This window comes from Mus caroli, unplaced genomic scaffold (assembly GCF_978045245.1).
Source record: "Mus caroli unplaced genomic scaffold, Mus_caroli_1 scaffold_2, whole genome shotgun sequence".
NCBI lineage: Eukaryota > Metazoa > Chordata > Mammalia > Rodentia > Muridae > Mus > Mus caroli.
This window is the reverse complement of record NW_028227257.1, coordinates 86327640-86345761: the sequence shown is the minus strand read 5'-3', so window position 1 is coordinate 86345761 and position 18122 is coordinate 86327640. Positions and strand designations below refer to the sequence as shown.

General features: G+C 40.9%; 1 long non-coding RNA gene across 1 annotated transcript in view; it reads right to left on the bottom strand.

Annotated features, from left to right (window-relative positions):
• The window catches only part of LOC147005863 (uncharacterized), an 82646-nt gene that overhangs the window by 58952 nt on the left and 5572 nt on the right, over positions 1-18122 (bottom strand). The window lies entirely within an intron of this gene.

Here is an 18122-nt window from a genome sequence, read left to right as displayed (position 1 = left end):
GAGTTGGGCAACAGGATGGCAAAGCTCCCACTGGCAAACCCAACTGTTCCTCACACCTCAAGAGCTCTGGAGAGAAGTCAAGCCCACCCCAAGAATTCTCACTGAAAATTATAAACCCTGTGGGAAGAAAACTGCAAGGGTATTGCATCTGTTTCTACCTTCCCGCTGTAAACATCTGGAAAGAGCTGCCAAGACAAGCAGCTAAATTGTACCAGGAGGCAGAGTCTAGAAGAGGGACAGAGATCTCCAGCCAGATGTTATCTGTCCATCAAAAGGAGATAAAGCTGCCCCCGAGTCAGTGGTGTTCATACTGGCACAGGATGACCAAAACATCCTCCGAAGGAAAGGCAGGACCAGGATGTCCAACAAGGACCTCCAGAGAGGCAAAAGCCCACCCCCTTGTCCTTAATCAGTTCCAAAAATAAGACAGAAATCATCCCTTTGACTATGGGGCCCTAAGGAAAAAGCCAGATGCTATTGTAAAATGCGGTCAAAGGTCACAAATACTGTGAACATAAGTGCATGCAGGCTTGCATGACGTGCCTGTAGATCTGTGCGCCATCCCCAGAATCCACACAAAGGTTGAAGGAGAAAGCCAACTCTGAAACTTTGTCCTCTGATGTCCACACACATGAGCTCTGGCACACACACCAACACACACATCATGCAGGTTGTCTCACAAATATATGCACACACAAACTTTTTAAAACTAAAAAAAAAATAACTGGGTATAAAGACATAACAGAGAACTATCTGAGCATAATCATGATTTTAAAAAATGGACGGACATATGCAAAGACATATCTATTCATCAACACCACCCTTCTCCAGGAAGCAACACACACACACACACACACACACACACACACAAAACAGCCTAGAAAATAATAATTCAGAACCATGGAGATGATTCAGTGGGTAAAACGTGCTAGCTACCAAGCCTGGTGATATGATTTCAATCCCCAGACCTAGGTTAAAAGATAAATTTAAAAACCATATCTGGTGGTATGCATCTATGATTCTGGCACTCCTATGTTGAGATGGGAGGGAGACAAGAGGGTCACCTGGAAGTTCCTGGGCCAGCTAGCCTGAAGTATGTAGCATAGCCACAGAAACAAGAGTGACTCCATCCTAACAAGGTGGAAATTGAGAAGGGTCTGCTGACTTTTATGTGTGCACACTGGCACACATGCATCCGCCCAAGCAACAATAAACAGATCAAGCAACAATAAATAGATACAATTCAAGAAACTGCAGACAAGTGCTTCACATGTGCATTTAACTGAAGAGGAACCTGACACAAGGACAAGTTCATAAAATGACAAAATATCAGGATGAGATGGGAAACCACAATGGATCTGAAGAAACAAATGCATGCCCAAGCAGGGTCATCTCAAAAATTAATAAACAAAAATGCCACAGACATTTTACACAACCCAGTGTAAAAGGGGCTACAGTCACAGACTTAGGGACTAAAACAAAAGTTACATATATGAAAAAGGCAAATAGAGTAAATTAAATCACGGAGAAGGCAGTAGACAAAAAGGATAAATATGAGTAAAAAAATAACAATCATGACAATAGCTGCCATTGGAGGGGCAGAATCAACAAGGGAGGTAGAAAAAAGTATTAGAAGAAGTAACAAAAAAATGTTCTAATAATAACAATGGCTAAGTGGTGTTTCTTACAGAGCAGGCATGATTCTACAAACTCTACTTACAAAGGGTCCCAGCAGCTCTAAGAGGTATGTATGTATAGTTATTTACATTTACAGATAAACAATTTGATCTGCTCTATTCAGAATATAAGAAGGCCACAACGTGCTAGTCTTGATCTCCAAACAAGCAAACAAAAACCTGGGTTGTGGAAATATTAAATTATAAACTTCACAACTTCAAAATACAACATCAGAGCTAAAAAAAAAAAAAAAAAGAACTTTTTAGGTATTCAGTCAAAAGATGTAGATGTCCAAATAAGAGAAATTTTCATGTCGGCAACCTCCTGTTCAGGAACACGCAAAGCTGAGATGCAAAAGGAAACTGCTTGAGTTTTCTCCAACTATTCGGCCCAAGAACAGTAGGCTTTGCAAATACAAAGGCAATGTCTATTAATGAGCTCAATGAAACAGGACCAACGAGCTGTTTTAGAAGAGAAATGTGTTTACACTGAAATCTAGCCAGTTAAACAATAAAATGAAATAACTCAAGAGCAGAGAAGATGCAGTAAAATAATACAGTAGAAATAATGAGCCCTAGACAATAGCTATGAATTATGGGTAGACAATAGCTATGAATTATGGGTATACGCAAGAATGAAAATGACAAAAAACTTGATAATGCTCAAATAAAAATAACATCAATAGATATTGCTAGTAAAGCGTCTGCTATAACAACAGAAACAGACCCAGGAGAGGCAGGTCAGGGAAAGAATTTGGGAAGCTCTTAATTTACATAGCAGAGAATAAATCAGTGTCCAGAGCCCATCCTGGAGGGTGAATGTCACTCACTGCACCTGTTAAGGCATTTCCTAATCCCTGTAGAACACTAGCAGGGATCTCTTAAGAAAGGATGTGCCCTGTGGTCAAGAATGCTTACTTGATGTTTAAAACATTCTCAATCCATTTTCCTCCTTGATTTGAAGTTACATCAAATGTAGTATTTTTGTTTAAGAATAACAGGACAAGAGCAATACTATTTTGTATGAGAGTAATAATATTTTGAGGGTCTGTATCTCTCCATGAGCATCCACTCAATCTGTGATCTGTTCATATGCACCTAGAAATGCAACAAACTATTTAATCAACTCCTTCCTCCCTTCCTTCCGTCCTTCCTTCCTTCTTTCTTTCCTTCCTTCCTTCTTTCTTTCCTTCCTTCCTTCCTTCCTTCCTTCCTTCCTTCCTTCCTTCCTTCCTTCCTTCCTTTCTTCCTTTATCCCTCTCCCCCTCTCCCCTCTCCCCTCTCCCCCTCTCCCTCTCCCTCTTACAGTGACAGAAGCTAGAACACAGGACCCTGTGCAGGTTCAGGATCCTCCTGGCTCCACCCTCCTCAGTGCCTCTATTATAGGCCACATCTGGCCACAATATTTTTCTGAAACCAAAATCACTAAGAGCAACAAATAATAAGGTGACTTTCATATAAATAAGGAATCACAGATCAAAGAATGCATTACTTCTTTTGTTTTACACAGTAAATGGAATCAGAGATATAAATATACAGACAGTCTCTCTCTCTCTCTCTCTCTCTCTCTCTCTCTCTCTCTCTCTCTCTCTCTCTCTCTCTCTCACACACACACACACACACACACACACACACACACACACACCCCAATAGGAAGAATCATGTAGGATATTTCATCTATATTATACTTGGTAGGTAGTCATTTCTTAGAAGGAGATTACGCACTGTAGAAGAATATTTGTAAAAAAGGTTGTGGGTTTTTAAGTTTTTTGTCTGTTTTTTTTTAATATTGCATCCAGCTCTTTCATCAGAAATAACTAACCATCACACCACTGCAGGTAAAATTTTATACTACTATGAGAAATAGTGGGTGAACTGATGGATGGAGGGTTGAACAATGATAGTAAAGGTACTGTTTTAACTAACAGGATTCTGTTTAATCTCCCAAGCTATGACATTGTCTAAAGTAACTTAAATCAATGGTAGAGTTATCCATAAAAGCCAGGATTTGAAACATATACCATAGCATCTACATGCCAACATTTACTTGCTTTCTTGAGTGCCAACTCGGCTGGGTTGGTATGTATATATACTATCACAGTTCTACCTTCATGGAAATAGGCATGACTGACCCACCTCATCTGCACACAAAGAAAGGGCTATGCCACTCTGACACAGAAGGACTGATACAGGGATGTTAGAGCAAAGGAAGGGTGGATGGAGTCAAGAGAATTCAAGGAGGAAGGAGGCTTAGGTACAGTGATGTGGGTTCCGGTGTGTGGGCAGATGTGGAAAACAGGCAGACACAGACTCACAGGAAAACAAGGCTTGAAGAGAAGACGATTGCAGGATTCTCTCACGGCAGCATCTGTTTTCTACCGTTTACAAATACTTAGGCATATGCTGTTGTGAATAGACTCGGTTATGTGGGGTGTGTGTGTGTGAATCAACCTCATTCAATCAATTCACCAGTAAAAGGGGGCCCAAAACAAGACGGAAAACAGCTTTTAAACAAGGTGTGGTGGCACATGCTTGCAAATCCCGCTGCTGGGAAATCAGACACCGGAGGAAACCTGGGGCTCACTGGTCAGCTAGCCCAGCCACATGTGCACACTCATAAACACACAAACACAACTTACACAGACAAAAAGCCTCTTAAAGAGGCCTACATCTAATACATCTGGAACAGGATGGTACTTGAACACTTGAAAGGCCCAGGTGGCCACACGAAAAGACTCATTTTGGAAGAAGGTGACACTATTTCATCTTGGAACACTGTTCAAAAGCATTGAGAGTAGCCCACCGAAGGCATAAGACACAGAACTGTGAAGACATTACATATTTAAAGGCCAAACTGTTATATTTTTCACACCAGGAGGGACGCACACAGAGCATACAATAGCGAGGTATCCAGGAATTTTGCTGATTTTGAGGGAACCCAGGAGTCTACAGAGAAGCCTAAGTAATTCCTAACACAGATCCTAGCAGAAACCTGGTCAACCTATGAGAGATTTGAAAGCCTCTTCACTCTCCTAACTACACTTGAAGTCGTGTGAAGAAGGAAGACAGAAGGAAAGGAATAGTAGGGTGAGGAGGCCCAAGGAAAGGAAGGGAGAGGAGAGGGTGGGGGAGGGGGGAGGAAGATCACTTTCCTTAATGATCAGGACTAGTTTGAATCACCTGCAGGCTCTCTGCTTCTTTCCTTGCCCTGCCAAATGACCTTTTAAAGGCTGGCAATGTAGTTCAGTTGGTAGAGCATTTGCTTAGCATTTATGAAGCCCTGGATTTGATACCAGCACTGCAGAGACTAGGCACAGTGACTCATGTGCACGGAATGAGGTGACAGCATCAGATCACTGTTGAGTATATAGTGAGTTTGAATACAGCTCTCTGACTCCATGAGCCCCAGTCTGAAATCATTCACCTCTTTGATCCTGTCACTAAAGATCAAGTTCCCTAGTCAGAGGCATTTAATGGTGGTTCTCTGTGGCCTCCTCAAACTTAATACAAAGACCTTTACTTAGCATTCAGCTTTCTCTGCAATCTGGCACCCTTTGGTTCCCTTTCATTCCCTGTTACCATCTTTGTCACCCAATGTTCCAGTAACAATAGCCCCAACATTCGCAGCACATACCCTGCACCCACCACTGCAGATTACTGTGGAGTTCCAACAGCCAGACACGCCTGTGCTCATTCACTTCCTATCAAGATCCCTCTCATAGCAGGAAACTGAGCTCACAACACTCCCCAATCCCCTGAGCTTTCAGCAGCAGCAGCAGCAGCAGCAGCAGCAGCAGCAGCAGCAGCAGCAGCAGCAGCAGCAGCAGCAGCTTCCCTTGGCACCAATCCTGCTTGGTATTAACCTCTAGTTAATACCGGATTTGTGTTGCCTTGAATTAACAGCCCTTTAAGTATGTTTTGCTTTAAACCTGCCCCTGTGAGTGGACAGCCAATGAACATCTACAGGCCTACTGTGGGACTTTCATAGCCACTATCTAATGGATTCTGTGTTTCTGTGTTCATAAACACTTGCTGTAGGGCCAGAGAAGTGACTAGGCAGGTAAGAGCAACTGTCTCCAAGCCTGACCACCTGAGTGCCACCACACAGAGGCTACTGGGTGGAAGTCAAACTGAACCCCATGGGTTATATCCTCTGGCATTTACACGCCTGCACCCACGCCCAAAGAAATACGTATAAATGCTTATTGTGTTATACTGGAAAGAGAGGGCATCTGTTTGAAAATGAACTTGGGCAGATAAGAGCTTCCTAAAATATGTTTCCTTTGAGGGATTTGGTGGTGGAAATGAGAACAAGTTTAGACTGATCAATTCAATTGGATAGCCTAGAAACAAGAGTGACAGACGTTGAGTCCCTGATCAGCCTGTCTTAGAAAACTGCCCTAGCCTGAAAATGACATCATCTGTTTTTCCTCCTCTTTTCTTTCTTTCTCTCCTCCCCCTCATTGCTACTTGTCCCTGTTGGCTCCATCCAAGAGCTCAACACATCCCACCTCCAGCTTGCTTAGGGTTGGCTCTCTCTAAACCAGAAAGCTCTTATCACAGACTAGATATAAACTCCTTGATTTTCTGTGGACATGAGGCGAGATGAGCCTCTCACACTCCCTCAGTTTTTCCCTAGTATAAAAGAAGGACTATAGACTAGATGGCTTTGAGGGCCTCTATCATTTCTAGAAAGTTCTTGATAGTTTATGATGAATGAGCATGCGCAAAATGAGCAAAGCATTGATTCACTCTTCAGACGAACTTGAGGACTGCATAACGAAGGCAGTGGGGCCTTTTTCTTCCTGTCCTGGCTTGTTTGTGTGTGTGCTAATGTTCTATGGGTCTCTTCTTAATGGAGAAAGGGGAGGAAGCTAGGAAGCTGCCAATTTATGAGAGTCCATTATTAAAAATTGTTTTTCATTTATTCAAATGAATACCTACACAGTAGCAAGCATCTCTTGGTTACTCCAAACTTGGAATTACATTTTCTTTTCTGTCGATGTTAATGAGGAACTAATGAAGATTAATTTTAAATACATTCATCTTATGGTTGAAAAATCACTTGAAAAATCCACAGGCCCTGAGAATCCAACAGTCAACGTCAAGAAGGAAGTTGTCTACATGAACCTCTGACATCATCCTGAAGGCCATCCTGTCGGATAAAAATGAGTGATGGCATGAACAGGGCTGCCTGGACGGATGCAGCAAGAGGAAGCATGTGACAGCAGCTTTTGGTTAGACAATCAATGAAAGCATGCCACTAGCCAGTTGATCTAAATTCCTCTATTTTTTTCCAAAACTATCAATTAGACTTTCTCTTAGACACATGTGTGCAGCATCTATTCAGGCACACTATGTTTTGTCTCATAAAGTCCACATTAGTGGTCTTCATAAATAGGCACGAACCTTCAGCTCAATGCTGGTAGATCCCACTTCAGACCTCCACGAACCTCACAGTGCTGAACCCTGCTGGATTAGGGAACTGAAAAGAAACTCAGGGGTCTACACAGTGAAGGTCAGGCTCAGATTCACATTCATTTACACCAGATGCTGGTTGAGCTCTGGGAGTCCACCAAGGCCACCTCAGCCAAAGCCATATCGCAGTGGCAACAAATTAGAACTGCTGGAGTAACCCCATAAAACAGCCCTGGCTCCAGAAGGACTGTTAGTTAGCTCGAAGTAAGAGATACCTGCCTTGGACAAAGAAAAGATTTCTTAAATAAGAAAAAAAGGAAGGAAAAATTCTATTCTGATCAGATATTTTGGGCAGTATAGGGAACAAAATGGTTATGGAATTCTGAAGAAAAAGGAAGCATTTGGAAAGAAGAAAAGCAAATGACCTGTGAATTCCACAGGGCGAACCCTCATTTTTAATGCAAACACAGAAAAAGCAGAGGTTAGGGGGTTAGGGTTTTTGTTTTTTGTTTTGTTTTTTGCTGTTGTTGTTTGGTTGGGTTTTTTGTTTTGTTTTGTTTTGTTTTTTGACAGTGAGAACCACTTAGCTAGATATAGGCAGTGCTAGCTCTTAATAGGCCAACAAACTAACCAGATCTTACAACGGCAAGTTCTGAGTTCAATGCTATTACATTAGTACAATTAAAAAGAAAAAGAGCCTTTGATTCCAGCACTCTGGAGGCAGAGGCAGGCCGATCTCTGTGAGTTCTAGGCCAGCCTGGTCTACAGATTGAGTTTCAGGACAGCCAGGGCTACACAGAGAACCCAGGTCTCAAAAAACAAAAACAAAAGCAATCAAGCAAGCAAACAAACAAAAACAACAAAAAAGAAAAAGAAAACCAAAATAGTTAATTGTTTTTGCTCGAAAATTTCAACACACTATGTTTAAGACTCTATTTTCTCAAGAAATATGTATTATCATTTAAAGAGTTTTTTATTCTATTAAATACCTCTTCTAAAACCAAATACATATTTTTCTAGCATTGACTGCATTGACTTCTTAGATATTTTTGGTAGAAATTGCTAGCATTTTTTTTCCTGAGAGACAAACCTTTCCTAAAGATGCAATTTTTAAAATTCAGGATATTAAAAATCATTACTACTTTTTCAAGAATTATGTGATTATAGAGTTATTAAGATTTTCAAAAGTTAACTAGCTTCATGACTCAGAACATCTTTAATTATCAGTCAGAATGCACTGACCTTTCTCCTTTTATAGTTATCCCTAAATTAGAGAGAGAGAGAGGGAGGTTTTTCAAGGAGTATCAGTTTGAACATTTACTGACCCCCAAAAAGGGATAACAAATTTAACAATAGTGAGTTTTAAAAATAAACTTGATATTCAGTTCAAATATTTTGTGCACAGTATTTGTCTTTAGGCACATATGTGACTTTAGGAAGACAGCACAAATGGAGAATTTCATTTGACATATAGACTGCATGTCTAACCCTCCCTCAAATAATCCTCTAAATTTCACTTCTTATGGTCAGATTATTTTCCTTTCCTTTTTCATTTTATGTTTTAGTTTTTTAAATTGTCCTAGCATTTCTCATTCTCCCCACCCCTGCAGTTTCTCAGTTTAATAACAAAGTCGTCAGTAAATATTAATTGAAGGTTCCAATTACACAGTTGTCCCCCCACCTGCTCTCCTGATGATCTCCAAAGAGAAGATCAATTTCTTTCTCTTTTTACAAGAGTGAGAAATTTGACAATTGCATTTATTTTTAGCAAGATATTGATACTGAAATATTCTAGACAGGGGCTTCTCCTAGGCCATAGTTTGAATTCTCTTATATTCAAGACTGGGGATTAAAATTTTATTCAAAGATATTTTGGTTTGGTATTGTTAGATACAAATTTATAATACTATAACAAAGGTTTTTAAAGACTCAGAAGGGTTCCAGGGATTACATTAGATTTGAGGGTGACTTACTTTTGAACAAAAGACTATCTCATGTCAAAAATATGGTTAGTGTTTAGTTATGTATGTAGCAGGTTTCCACCTTGATTTTAAGGGAAATTTAGAATTTCTATCTTCTAATTCATCCTGGGCCAGCATGCAGCTCTATGTTCACACTGAATTTCCCCGGGCACAAATGTTAAATTCCATATTCCAGATGAGAAATATGAGCTTGGATCTGTGTGTGTGTGTGTGTGTGTGTGTGTGTGTGTGTGTGTGTGTGTGTGTGAGAGAGAGAGAGAGAGAGAGAGAGAGAGAGAGAGAGAGAGAGAGAGGAGGCAGAGAGACAGACAGACAGATGCAGAGAAACAGAGACACAGAGAGTACATGTACATAGTCTTACATTTGTGAATAAACAAAATAGTCATTATGAAATTAATGGCATGAAAACCCATCCTGATTGTACAATTCCAGCGTTTCCATCATGTTACTGGGCCAAGATGTTGAAGTCAGCTCCCTACATCTCTCTGTATTTTGTCCTTTCTGATGTAGTCCCTGACTGATGATACACATTCCCCTTAACCTGGGAGAGTTTTCTGAGACCTCAGCCTCCTTATTCTAGTCTCAGTGAAATGTATATCAGTCTCCAACATTATGTAATACTTAAAAAAATGTTTTAGACCCTTGAAGAGAAAGAATAACGATTCCCTCTCTATAAGCCACCATTTCCCCAGTAGGGAAATATGAACAACCTACAGAAAGATGGGGAAAGACTCAGGTAGAGAAAGATAGTGCCCCTGCTTGTACCTGTGCTCAGACATGGCAGTAAGAAAGATGCAGCCAGTTTAGAATGAATTCCATCTCCTAATTCTCTTCCTTTCATTTTCTCTCTTCCACAGCAGAAAACATATTTAAGTGCAACAGGTAGTTAAACACATTCAAGGAGTAAAAACAACGAACAATTTGTAAAATTTTGGCAAAAGTTCTGACACTTTTTTATTTTGTTCTCTAAAAAATAACTTTTAAATGTATAATCATCTGTAAATTTGTTTATTAAAATGTATTAATTCTGTAGTATGACTTTTTGAGTAACTGACAGAATTTGGCAATTTCATATTATGAGACCTTTCCTGCATTTAGAGAAAATACAGCCTCTGAAAGCAGAGCTGGAAGCAGTCACTATTAAGTGCCATTGTAAGTATGAGCATTATGCACAAAACAAATGGTTTAGATATCCCTGGATCAGGTGAAAAGTTAATATTTCATAGCCATAAGTAAAATACTTTATTACACATTTGAGTTTTTATTGAAATATAACTTTTACTAAATTATTTTTAGCATTGAACAGCTTAGCAATGCAGAAAACAAACATCAAGAAGAAGAAGAGGAGGAGGAGGAGGGAGAAACCTATAGAGTTATAATCTATAAACAAGGAAAGACAGATAAACTCAGAGTAAAGGCATAAAATTAAGAATTATGATGCTAAAATTTAATATTTTATTTAGAAAAAACATTTTGATCAAAATCTATATTCCTAACCCCCAATTTTTAACCAAAACAGAAATATTGTCTTCAAATTAAAGAAATGAATATAAACAGCAGAAAATGGCACATTTTCCTCACCCAGGCCCATAAATAAATTAGCACATAACTGCAGAAAGCAGGGTTTCCTTTGGATCAGCTGAAAAGTTGATATTTTATAACCATAAATAAAATATCTTATTAGGTATTTGAGCTTTGATTGAAAAATAACCTTCACTAAATTATCATTAGTATTGAACAAGTTGGCAATACAGAAAACTAACACACACAAGAAACAAAAATAGAAGAAGGAAAAAGCAAAAAAAAAAAAAAAGACAATTTTCTTTTAAATCTCAGATTAGCGAAGAGGCATCCTACTGTGAAACAAGATTTTAAGTTGGATATAAAAATCAGTGATACAGCTCACTTTTCAGGGGTTCTTCCTTTCAAAAATGTTTCCCTTGCTCCCAGAATTTTAAAGCATAAAAAAAGAAAGAAAAAGAGAGAGAGAGAGAGAAAGAAAGAGAGAGAGCATAGTGACAGCTAATCCTTAAGAAAGCAATGGCCTGTTTATTTATTTTTTCCTGGACTACCATTTGCTTGCTATTTGGCAGCTCCAGGTTACCCGACTGCTCACATCTTGCTGCAGCTATTTCTTGTGTAAAACTGGCTGAGACAGGTTTCCTTCCTACAGACTACCTCAGGGATAAGGGAGGAGGCATCTATAATTTGGAGGGTTTTTTAGCTCTCAACGTGCAGGAAGATCCAAGGTCCGGCATTCATTTCTAGGACGTTTTTAAATGCTTCCTTAAACCTTTGTTTTATAAACAGCACAGGGCAGATTTAAATTCAGAAAACTCTACAGAAAATTATTTTCTTTGCTTTTCATAGTTTTATTTTAAATGATAGCTTCTGTGCTCTCTTGCCTACATATACATTTTCTTTTTTAATTTATAAACTAAACATAAAGTCATTTACTGCCTGGAAATGGTTCTCCTTTTTGATTTAAACATTACCTCATTGAATACGATGTCAGTGCTCAAAGAAGGCAGGACCCTAACAGCTTAACTGCACAGGAGGCTGCTTTCCTTGCTCTCCCTCCTTAGCTGACAGTGACAGGGTTTCTCAGGTGATTTTGGTTTGGTTCCTAGAATTTACTTGTTTTATGAAGGTATTTTTTGTCGTTGTTCTGTTTTGTTAGTTTTGCTTTTCTTATCTATCCCTGGCCCAGTTGCTCTTGTTAGCTCCAGTCAAAAAGGAAATGAACCTTTTTTTTTTTTTTTTTTTGGTTTTTCGAGACAGGGTTTCTCTGTGTAGCCCTGGCTGTCCTGGAACTTACTTTGTAGACCAGGCTGGCCTGGAACTCAGAAATCTGCCTGCCTCTGCCTCCCGAGCGCTGGGATTAAAGGTGTACGCCACCTCTTTAATGAAAAAAAAAAAAAAACACAAACAACAACAACAACAACAACAACAAAAAATTCCCTCCACCTTGAAATACATGCTGAATTATTTTTTTCTTAAAACAAAAACCCAAACCAAAATCCAACAAAATAAAAACAAAACAAGCAGACATAAAACAGGATCCTGCTACTTAGCGAAGGCTAGCCTCTCATTCAAGATTACTGCCCCAGCTGCCCAAACGCTGAGATTGCTGGGCATTGGATTCTGTCACTTAAGGCCAAAAAAGCAAGCTCTCTGTCTCTATTTCTGTCTCTGTCTCTGTCTCTGTCTCTGTCTCTGTCTCTGTCTCTGTCTCTGTCTCTCTCTCTCTCTCTGTCTCTGTCTCTCTCTCTCTCTCTGTGTGTGTGTGTGTGTGTGTGTGTGTGTGTGTGTGTGTGACTGAGGATTAAACTCAGGTCTTGCACATGCTAGGCAAACTCTGCCACTAAGCTCCATCTCCAGCTTTTATTTATTTTATTTTTAAAACAATCTTCAAATCTGGATTTTAGGGATGCACTGCCCCTGGAGACCATGATTACAGGGTTAACTTAGACAATCTGACAGGTGAGACATAAAACATTCAGTGTGGAATTCATTGTGATTAAACTAACCAGAGTCTATGCCATCGAGGCCAAGATGCTCCAAACAAAGTCCCTGCATGCTCCATCATTTAGGCAGCATAATGCTGTACATTACGGCCCAATGTACAACACTACGGAAAGCTCGGCCCTGTCTAGTTTTCTCCTCCCTCATGACATCTAACGACTTTCCAATTTACTTTTCTGCTTGCTCATTTCTCATTCAACCAGTCCAGGACCTCCCTTGTACAGATCAGGGTCTAGAGGGATCCTGCGAAACAATATTAATAAACTAGTTGATGCTGCACTGCAGGCTAAAGGTTCAGACTTTAAGTTTACTGATGGTTCACCTTTCCAGCAATCTCAGGAAATAAGTACTTTCAAGATTTGTGTTTTACAGGTGAAGACATTAAATCAGAGATGCAACTAGTTCAAGCCATGTAGTGGATCAGGGCAGTATTTAGTAGAAAATCTAATGTCAGTCTTCAAAGCTCAACTCTTGACCACGAGACTTCCCTGTCTCCTCCAGCTACTGCCTCCTCCTCCAGAAGATGCAAAGAGAAAACAGGACCACTCCTTAGGGTGTTCTTGACATGTCTCTGGGTGTCTCTTTATGATGTATAGAAAGAAAATGGATGGATAGAAGCAGTGGAGGGGAGTGGGCTCTGGTTTTAAATGTAAGAAAGTGAGAATATGGCAAATCTATGGAGAAGATGTCAATGTGTATGCAAACTAAAATGAAGAAGGAAAAAATCCTCAAGGCCCCAACCCCCCCAACCCCCCCCACACACACACATATCCCTTTCCTGTGTTTGGAATGTCTTAGCCATACTCTGCAGGTTTGGGGTACAAGTGATAGCCTTGACTTTTTGTTGTTGTTGTTTTTGGTTTGTTTTTGTTTTTCGAGACAGGGTTTCTCTGAGTAGCCCTGGCTGTCCTGGAACTCACTTTGTAGACCAGGCTGGCCTTGAACTCAGAAATCCTCCTGCCTCTGCCTCCCGAGTGCTGGGATTAAAGGCGTGAACCTCCATGGAACCTCCATGCCCGGCTAGCCTTGACTCTTAGTTATCTAGCATTAGCCAGAAAATGTAGATGCTACATTCTATTCTCCCTGTAATCACTACTAATTCTTAACAGCCAACGTTTAAAAAAGCAAGGAGGACACGGTATATGTGGATGAACGTGAAGAAAGCAAAGATTTGTGGGGAGAATGAAAAGATCGCAGAAGACACAGAGATTTCTGAACCTCCGGAAAGTGAGTTGAGAAGAAGGAAACAAATGAGACAAACCATGCTCAGAAGGAGAAGACACCACTGAAAAAAGCAGAGCTTCTCTTAGTCCTTGGTGTAGATTGCCCAACCCCTGAATGGTTAACACTAGCATCCAGCTGTGAGTAAAGTGTGAAGAGCAAGAACCTTAGGCAGACTGACCTCTCCTGATCAAAGGGTCTTTTGTTGTTGTTTTGTTGTTGTTGTTGTTTTTTAAGGTGGAAGATGGGCTTGCAAAGACAATTGTGATTAAATTCAGTTATTAAGAAACAATAACAGGGAGTTGCAGCAGCGTTGAAGGGAGAGATGGGACAGGAGAGCTGCTGCCGAGAACGTGGGGGCACATAAAGCAGACTCTCCTGCTACAAGCCCTCTGACTTGCTCCTGGCCTGGATAATCCCGCACACTGGCAGGCTGGGAATCAAATGGACAGATGCTTCTAAAAAAGATTATTTTTTTTCTATCACTCTGGGAATAGCTCTGGTCCCATGGCTTCTGAGTCTATGGGCTAAGCCTTTGTGACATTGCTATATGTGACAATTGGGAGTGTGTGTGTGTGTGTGGGGGGGGGAACAACCATAGTAATAGTGAATAGAAATAGCTGCCTTGTACTGAGCACTGCATAGAAATCACTTTATATGCATAATCTCATTTAATTCTCGCCTGAATGTGATAGCAGGTGTTATTATAATCCCCATTTTCCAGATGAAGAAACTGAGGAAGTGAACGCAAACAGCTTGCCTTCCCATGAATTCTTACAGTTTAACTCCAACCTATTGCTTTCTTGCTTAAGTAAAAATTCATAGACTTCACCCTAACCCCTGGTCATCTGACAAAAAGCTTTTATGACCCTCATCTGGCCTTTTCAAAGATGGACCATTTCACACCCAGGGTCACCTCCCAGCAGTGACTCCCACTGGCTATTCAAGGTTTAACATCAAATGAGAACATCTCCTTCCTCCTCCCTCCCAAGCACAGAGTCGTCAACATCTGATCAATACCAGTGTGAGCCAATGACCCCTGACCTTCCTCACACAAAGGCAGAATTCTGAAGGCACTAAAGACAGGGATGGAAAAAAATATCTTTTAAAGACCAGAACTAGGCTGAAATCTTTGCGTGCTGACATTTCCGTGTTAAGCTGAGCTGTTAACATGCCTATTTTCAAGCTGGGGTGTAGCTTAGTGGTAAAGCCCTCAACTACCACACAAAAGGGCCAGAGTTCCATCCTCAGCACGACAAACAACCGAGCCAACAACCGCCATCCTAATATCATCTATTTTCTTCTTTGCGATACCAACAGGACTGCCTGCTGTAAGTCCTTTGCTGGGTTATCTGGAAGCTGTCAGCGCACCAACCCCACAGGCCTGCTCTCTCCTTTCAAAGAGCTCTTGAGAAGCTCTGGCTAGCTGGGACTTTACCTGGTGGTCGAAAGCACTCAAGGAAATCTGTCTTTGCTGCCAGCGCTAAGGCTGTAGCACAGATTCATACAAACTTCTCTTCACCAACCCTCAAACTCTGTCAAGAACATTGCCTAAAAGATGGATTATCTCTTTAAGATTCTCAGGGTGAGGCTGGTTTGGACGATGATATTTCTCATTAGCTTATATCTACTTTGCTTTTCAGTTACTGGCTGTATTTGCTCTAAGCACATGCACTGCTAAGTTCCAAATACTTGTTCTCCAAAAAGAAAGGGCCAGACATCACACAGGGGTGTGGGCAGGCAACAGTGCATCTGAAGGAGCTAAAATCAAGATTTGATTTTACATGAGTACCCTAAACTCAAATTTAATACCACAAAATAAAGCCCAAGAAGACCATACCAACATGGGGGGCCCATGGAGGCCAAAGGCATATTGAAATCCCTGAAACATTTATAAAATGTTTATGATTTTCTTTTCAGAGAAGCAAAGTCTATTGCGCCCATCAGATTATTAAAGGAAGAATAATTTACTTACTAACTGAAGACTCAACACACACTGTAGGGTAAGTAAATCCTTGTTAACTACAGGTTCAACATAACTGAAATCAGTGTATGGACAGGAAGGATTTGAGCTCCAAAGGATCTCATTTGCAGATAAAGAAACTGAGGCCTGAAAGGGGTACACATGGCCTGTAAGAGCTCTCGTAGTCTTACATGTTCACAAAGCTTTTTTTTTTCATCTTTTATTCCCCGCCCCCATCTCTTTTTGAGCACAGAAATAAATCTTATTTCCTAGTGAGAAGCTGTCATTAAGTGTACCTGAGGCAAACAAATGGAAGGAGAGCCGTGGAAGCGGCCACTATAGCAACAGACCTGAGATAGCCCAGCCGTCATGGCTGCTGGTCCCACATTCTGAGCACACAGTTAACGTGGCGGCCTCACAATGGCTGTTATTGGTAAAAATGCATGAGGCAGGCAGTGAAATCAGATCTGAGAGAAAGGCTAAAAGTAAAGTTTCAAACTGACCATGGCTAATAGTGATCCAACTAGCAGGTAGTCTTCAGAATTAACTGAAGAAAGAAGAAGGAGGGAGAGAAAGAAGAAAAACAGATAAGAAAGAAGGTCTGTGAGCTGGCTCAGCAGGTGACAGAGCTGAGAGTGAGCCCTGAAACCCACATGGTGTCCGGGGACTTATGCACACTGTGTGTTTGCCTGCACACATATGTATAAAATAAGTAAATGTCAAAAAGAAAGAGGAAAAGCATAAGAAAATACAGACCAGAGGGAGAAGAAGCCCACAGCTCTCCTGTTGGTGAGAAGGCTCCCAGGAGATTTCCACTGGGCCCTCAATGCCTCGTTACCAGACCATAATGTAGCCACCAGGCAAGAATTGCTAGCCAAGGTACTCTGCTCCCTGAGAGAGGAGGAAATGGGGAAGAGGGGCGTCTGCCTCATCACATTCCTTTCTGCTGGCAGAGGCTTTGAAAATGACCAATGCTGAGCTTCTATGACACAGCAACTTTCTTGTGCTGAGACTTGCTCAGAACCTCAGAGTAGAATGATGAGTGTCTCAGGGAAGGGAGGAGGCAGTGCCTAACCTTCTGTCACTGGCCCCAGGATGGTCCAAGCTAAAGAGACTTGCTATAAACACTTGAAACCCTACATTCTAAATACAAGCCATTTTGGGAAGGGAAGTCTGTTATGAAATCCTGCACTGTTTTTGTAAATAAGCTCTATGGCTTGGCAATGACAGGCAACATCTAGTAACTTATAAATGAACCCAGTGGGTTAGAGCCCTAGCTGTGTGCCCTGAGTAGAAATTACATACATCGCTTGTTCCCTGACTTATGGAGAGACGGTGAGTACGTTTACCTTATATGAGACCTTTCAACTTTTACATACCACCTACTATAAGTTTGAAGTTTAACCCATCAATGGGTTCTTCCAACATCATTAAAACATTAACCCACAGGCACAAAAATCGTCTCTTCCTAGCATTGTGTTCTAAGCTGTCTTCACAGGGCAGCTGGGATATCAGTTAAGGGGGAAGGTGGTCTGAACTTAATGTCTTAGAATTAACATAACCTATTTCCCAATGGTAGATTCCAGAAACCTCTGATCCTTATCTTTAAAAGGGTGGGGGGGATTCAAAGAAGTTAGGCCTAGCCAGCAATCCGAGGGCTCTACTCTCACTCTACCTGGTAGGCTTTATAGATGATTCGAGTCAAACTGCTTTTTATTTGAGTTCTGCTCTCAGATTATAAAAATTAACAAATCCCTCTAACCAACATTGAATTAATCTAGCATATAAGTCTGTGGTTTAACAAGCTGCAGGTTTTCTTCAATGTAATGTGCCTCTGTTCTTTCTGTCTTCCTCTAAGATTTAAAGCTTCCTAGTTGGGTTCATGTGACACCCAAGGACACTTCCAGGCTTGGTAGGTCCATTTTCCCTCCTTGAGAACACCCCCACCCCCACTACCAGTCTCTTTCATGCTTAGAACTGAATCCTCCAGTAAGATGACTTTACAACTCTGAAGCCTGGAGCTAGCTAAGCAAAAGCTCAGAAGCAAGGGGGTTTTCTGGTCAACAGCAAAAGTAAGCTTGCTTTCTCCCTTCCTAGCACCAAAAAAAAAAAAAAAAAAATCATTAGCCTAAAAGTTCTACCCATCCTTAGCTGAGCTCTGGTGAGATGTCACTTAGCATATTGGTGTCTTTGAAGAAACTGACCACAGCAAATGATAACTTCTCCTTCCCTTAGGTGACCAGAAACAGCGTAAGAAATGGCAGCAGGCAAGATAGAATTGTAGGCCTCATTGAGTAAAGCCACTCTCCTTCAGAACTGGGGATTGTGGGAACTTCC